A 6721-nucleotide genomic window follows, 5' to 3' on the forward strand; every position below is an offset into this window, starting at 1 on the left:
CAAAATGGGCTCAGAATTGGATCAGAATGGGCTTGGAATAGGCTCAGAATGGGTTCAAAATGGGCTCAGAATGGGATGGGAATGGGCTCAGAATGGGATCAGAATAGGCTCAGAATAGGCTCAGAATGGGCACATCCTGAACATATAAAGCGGATCTGGCATCCACTAAGATGGGGAATATGAAATCCAATCTGTGAGGGGTTGAATATGCTCTATGTGGTTTATAAGAGTAAATGTTGTCACATTGAGCCTTTCTAAAGACTTTACAGTGATATTCCAGTACCTGTTGCCAATCATAATCACTAAATAACCGCCCTAGTGCAATCTCCCATGTGTTCATAACTGCACCAAGACACTAGAGGGGTCTGGTTGGCAGGACTTCAATATCCATGTAATTAGATGCCTGCCTTGGCCAATCATGTGAAGGGTACAGATAAGCAAATTGATGTTGAGTTCCAGGACCCTGGCACTCAAGTGCATGGCCATCTCTCGCCTGATAGATCCGAATGGCAGTCTAAAGTCTGTCAGTGCATGGGATGAGAAAAACAGCGCCATCTCTTTGTAGACATGGCGCTCTTATTCACCTCCCCTTTGATGCAATGCAGTGCAGCAACTTTGATTGCAGTGTTGCGTTTAGTCACATTTTAGCAATTTTTTCCCCTCATTCCCCAAGTTTAAATAAAAAGGCACTTAGATTTGGGGCCACACTTTGGTGGGCTTTTCTGGTGCAGCACGCGAGCAAAACACCTATCTTATGCACCTACAGGGCTTAAAGAAAATTCATGTAACCTATTATTGCTCTGAGTTAGTGTTTATTTTCAGATAGTCTCACCTTGAAACAGTGAGAAAGGTTTGCCTCTTTCTGTTTCTAAGATATAGAACAACAATTGGTCCTTGGACTCCTTTCTTTTGCAATAATTCAAAACACGTTTTATAATTCAGTTCGCTTGCAGAAGCATATATTCAGCATATAATAATCAAAACATGAAGCACCTTGCGAAAAGAGAAATATAGATACCCACTGTTTCAAACAAAGCTGTCTATTTTATTAGTATCAAAAACACAAGTTAAGACATAGTTATATAAGTAGTTTTAGGAAGGTTGCTCCCAAGAAAAGGTTCGAAGTGAAAAAGAATGCTCTTGTGTGTGATAGAAATTAGAGAACACGGAATGAAGGTAATTCAAAAAAGGGAGTTTTTTACAATGATTTAACATATAGAACTGGTTATCACATTAGCACCAGTTGGTAAGATTGGCCTGCCCTCCCATAGGAATGCATTGGGGATTCCCTGATATGTTTTTCAGTGGTAATCCCTGATATGAGAGGAGCAGCGTGGTCAATTTTAGTATATTTGGAATTGTAATAATACACAATGGTGTGTGCAGATTTATTATGACTATTTTAGAAATACCACTTTTAGAAGAGGCTGAAGAGGGGTGAAACCCCGAAACCGGTCCTAGGATGCTTGTTTCCAGTCCAGGGAAGACCTGGCCTGGCAGTTCGGGCTGGACTGCTGCCATGAGGCACAGGGTCAAGACTGATTTGCATATGGCTGGGTTCAAACTGTAATGGCATGGTGAGCAAAAAAACGATGGATTTAGGCCCAGATCTCTGTACTGGGGTGAATGTATGACATTGTTCTGCATTCTGTCCATCAACTGTTGTTTTTGCCTATGTGTCTGCCTGCCTTATGTAAATTGCATGTCTGGCTTTGAGTGACAGGGGCTAGGAGGTCTGTGTGGCTCCAAGTGAGTCAGCACTAGGCTGAATGGGACATCTACATTGTGAGTAGTGGGAGGAGTAATCCCCTGACTCTGAATAGGACTGTGCCCAGCCTGTACAATGCTCGCTCCGCCCCCTGTGGTATGTCACCGAGCCCCCACCTGACAAAGGGGAAGAGGGGCTTGGTAAACAAAGTTTCCCCTTGAACGAGTTGCAGCTGGTTCCCCCAAGCCCTGCCCTGCAGACAAAGAGAATCTGGGTATAAATATAGGGGCTGTGACCCCATGAAAGTGTGCTTGTTCCTGAACCTGCTGGGGTGTGCTGCTGCTGCTGGGGATCAGGAGGAAGCGCCATGAAGGCTGGACTCCCTGGGCCCAGCCTTGCCCCATGGACATTTAAGGACTGTTTGGACAACTAGCCCCCTGTGAGCACTCACTTTTAATTTTCCCAAGAGGAAAAGCTTACTCTTCGCAGTGCGGAGCTGCAGCCCCTTGTGGGGGGAATACCGACATGGGGATTCCCCCGCCTTGGCCTCCGTTGAATTTGTTGCCGAGCGGGAGCTTACCATGCTTTATGAATATTTACATGTTGGGTGCCCAACCCACATTATGGTGCCTTTTGCGGGTGCCCACCCCGCCCTGATGACTTTTTTGGTGAGCGGGTGCCTACCCCACGTTTCACCGAGGTAGCCCGATTCGGCCTGACCCGGAAGCCAGGCGGCCTTGCCTGACTGTGGTCGGGGCTTGGAGCACGTCCGGCGAGCAGGCAGAGTAAGTCCCGCCCACCGGAGAGCCATTCGGGCTCGAGGTTACACCGTGTTGGTACCAGTCGAGGCACATTGCCAGTGCCTGAGCGGTCTTGCCAGAGAGCGGGCCGCTCCAACATTGGGGGCCATTTCATTTACAGAGCCCCAGAGTGGGGTCCCCGAGAGCCAGGGTCTTTTTTTTGTGTGTTCCCTAGCTGTGCCGCCCCAGAGCGGGCAACTGCACTGATTGGGCATAATTTGTTCTTCAGGCCCCAGAGGGGGTCCAGAGGGCACCGAGGTGCAGTGCCTGTACTTAATTACCTCAGTTGTGCCACCATAGCAGGCAACTGCACCGAGGGGCACAGTTGTTTAGAGAGTCCCCGTGGGGACCCATCCAGAAGGCACAGTGAGTGTCAGTGCCTCATGTTCTTCACAGCTGCATGGCTATTAGCGGCAGCTGCAACGTTTAGCCATCATTCCTTTGGGGGCATTTTGGATGAGACAAGAGTGAGATACACTCCTCTGCCCCAGCGCAATTGCGCACTTGTGGATTCTGCTGCATTGGCAGCCCCAGCCCTGACATTTGGGACATAGGGCATTTAAGCCCTCTAAGTAGGCCAGTTGGCCAGGGAGACGGTGTAAGGTTGGTAGGGCGCCAGTCCCTCCTATGATTTATGTGTTTCTGCATAATGTGATTTATGTGAGGTTTATGCCAAATGTGATTTATGCTTAGGAGGTTATGGCATAGTGTATTTATGCTTGTGAGGTTATTGTCTAATGTATAAACAAAGTAGGTCGCACACTGCTCGTCATACCAGCAAATAGCCCCATAGAACTCTGGATAATGTAGTAGCAACGGTGAGTACGCCTATGCCACGAGTGTGTCACTATAATGCCATCCCTGGACACGTGTTTCGAGGTAATTGCCTCTCGTCAGCAGGGAGCAGGTAGGTATGTGGGGTGCCAAGTAGACTGCCAAAATATTAAAGGTAAATACCTCTCACGGCGCGCAGGTGCGGAACCAAGGCTCGTCAGCCCAAATCGCTCGAGGGAGCTTAAATACATAAACAAAGTAGGTCGCACACTGCTCGTCATACCAGCAAATAGCCCCATAGAACTCTGGATAATGTAGTAGCAACGGTGAGTACGCCTATGCCACGAGTGTGTCACTATAATGCCATCCCTGGACACGTGTTTCGAGGTAATTGCCTCTCGTCAGCAGGGAGCAGGTAGGTATGTGGGGTGCCAAGTAGACTGCCAAAATATTAAAGGTAAATACCTCTCACGGCGCGCAGGTGCGGAACCAAGGCTCGTCATCCCAAATCGCTCGAGGGAGCTTAAATACATAAACAAAGTAGGTCGCACACTGCTCGTCATACCAGCAAATAGCCCCATAGAACTCTGGATAATGTAGTAGCAACGGTGAGTACGCCTATGCCATGAGTGTGTCACTATAATGCCATCCCTGGACACGTGTTTCGAGGTAATTGCCTCTCGTCAGCAGGGAGCAGGTAGGTATGTGGGGTGCCAAGTAGACTGCCAAAATATTAAAGGTAAATACCTCTCACGGCGCGCAGGTGCGGAACCAAGGCTCGTCAGCCCAAATCGCTCGAGGGAGCTTAAATACATAAACAAAGTAGGTCGCACACTGCTCGTCATACCAGCAAATAGCCCCATAGAACTCTGGATAATGAAGTAGCAACGGTGAGTACGCCTATGCCACGAGTGTGTCACTATAATGCCATCCCTGGACACGTGTTTCGAGGTAATTGCCTCTCGTCAGCAGGGAGCAGGTAGGTATGTGGGGTGCCAAGTAGACTGCCAAAATATTAAAGGTAAATACCTCTCACGGCGCGCAGGTGCGGAACCAAGGCTCGTCAGCCCAAATCGCTCGAGGGAGCTTAAATACATAAACAAAGTAGGTCGCACACTGCTCGTCATACCAGCAAATAGCCCCAAAGAACTCTGGATAATGTAGTAGCAACGGTGAGTACGCCTATGCCACGAGTGTGTCACTATAATGCCATCCCTGGACACGTGTTTCGAGGTAATTGCCTCTCGTCAGCAGGGAGCAGGTAGGTATGTGGGGTGCCAAGTAGACTGCCAAAATATTAAAGGTAAATACCTCTCACGGCGCGCAGGTGCGGAACCAAGGCTCGTCAGCCCAAATCGCTCGAGGGAGCTTAAATACATAAACAAAGTAGGTCGCACACTGCTCGTCATACCAGCAAATAGCCCCATAGAACTCTGGATAATGTAGTAGCAACGGTGAGTACGCCTATGCCACGAGTGTGTCACTATAATGCCATCCCTGGACACGTGTTTCGAGGTAATTGCCTCTCGTCAGCAGGGAGCAGGTAGGTATGTGGGGTGCCAAGTAGACTGCCAAAATATTAAAGGTAAATACCTCTCACGGCGCGCAGGTGCGGAACCAAGGCTCGTCAGCCCAAATCGCTCGAGGGAGCTTAAATACATAAACAAAGTAGGTCGCACACTGCTCGTCATACCAGCAAATAGCCCCATAGAACTCTGGATAATGTAGTAGCAACGGTGAGTACGCCTATGCCACGAGTGTGTCACTATAATGCCATCCCTGGACACGTGTTTCGAGGTAATTGCCTCTCGTCAGCAGGGAGCAGGTAGGTATGTGGGGTGCCAAGTAGACTGCCAAAATATTAAAGGTAAATACCTCTCACGGCGCGCAGGTGCGGAACCAAGGCTCGTCAGCCCAAATCGCTCGAGGGAGCTTAAATACATAAACAAAGTAGGTCGCACACTGCTCGTCATACCAGCAAATAGCCCCATAGAACTCTGGATAATGTAGTAGCAACGGTGAGTACGCCTATGCCACGAGTGTGTCACTATAATGCCATCCCTGGACACGTGTTTCGAGGTAATTGCCTCTCGTCAGCAGGGAGCAGGTAGGTATGTGGGGTGCCAAGTAGACTGCCAAAATATTAAAGGTAAATATCTCTCACGGCGCGCAGGTGCGGAACCAAGGCTCGTCAGCCCAAATCGCTCGAGGGAGCTTAAATACATAAACAAAGTAGGTCGCACACTGCTCGTCATACCAGCAAATAGCCCCATAGAACTCTGGATAATGTAGTAGCAACGGTGAGTACGCCTATGCCACGAGTGTGTCACTATAATGCCATCCCTGGACACGTGTTTCGAGGTAATTGCCTCTCGTCAGCAGGGAGCAGGTAGGTATGTGGGGTGCCAAGTAGACTGCCAAAATATTAAAGGTAAATACCTCTCACGGCGCGCAGGTGCGGAACCAAGGCTCGTCAGCCCAAATCGCTCGAGGGAGCTTAAATACATAAACAAAGTAGGTCGCACACTGCTCGTCATACCAGCAAATAGCCCCATAGAACTCTGGATAATGTAGTAGCAACGGTGAGTACGCCTATGCCACGAGTGTGTCACTATAATGCCATCCCTGGACACGTGTTTCGAGGTAATTGCCTCTCGTCAGCAGGGAGCAGGTAGGTATGTGGGTGCCAAGTAGACTGCCAAAATATTAAAGGTAAATACCTCTCACGGCGCGCAGGTGCGGAACCAAGGCTCGTCAGCCCAAATCGCTCGAGGGAGCTTAAATACATAAACAAAGTAGGTCGCACACTGCTCGTCATACCAGCAAATAGCCCCATAGAACTCTGGATAATGTAGTAGCAACGGTGAGTACGCCTATGCCACGAGTGTGTCACTATAATGCCATCCCTGGACACGTGTTTCGAGGTAATTGCCTCTCGTCAGCAGGGAGCAGGTAGGTATGTGGGGTGCCCCGCACACCTACCTGCTCCCTGCTGACGAGAGGCAATTACCTCGAAACACGTGTCCAGGGATGGCATTATTTCACATACTCGTGGCATAGGCGTACTCACTGCTGCCACTACATTATCCAGAATTCTTTGGGGCTATTTGCTAGTATGACGAGCATGGTTGCGACCCACTACGTAAATTATTTAAAGCTCTTTCGAGCGACTTTAGGCTGACGAGCCTGGATCCCGCACCTGCGCGCCTTGAAAGGTACTATACCTATATTTTGGCAGTCTACATGGCACCCCGCACACCTACCTGCTCCCTGCTGACGAGAGGCAATTACCTCGAAACACGTGTCCAGGGATGGCATTATTTCACATACTCGTGGCATAGGCGTACTCACTGCTGCCACTACATTATCCAGAATTCTTTGGGGCTATTTGCTAGTATGACGAGCATGGTTGCGACCCACTACGTAAATTATTTAAAGC

This window comes from Triturus cristatus, chromosome 12 (genome assembly GCF_964204655.1).
Source record: "Triturus cristatus chromosome 12, aTriCri1.1, whole genome shotgun sequence".
Taxonomy (NCBI): domain Eukaryota; kingdom Metazoa; phylum Chordata; class Amphibia; order Caudata; family Salamandridae; genus Triturus; species Triturus cristatus.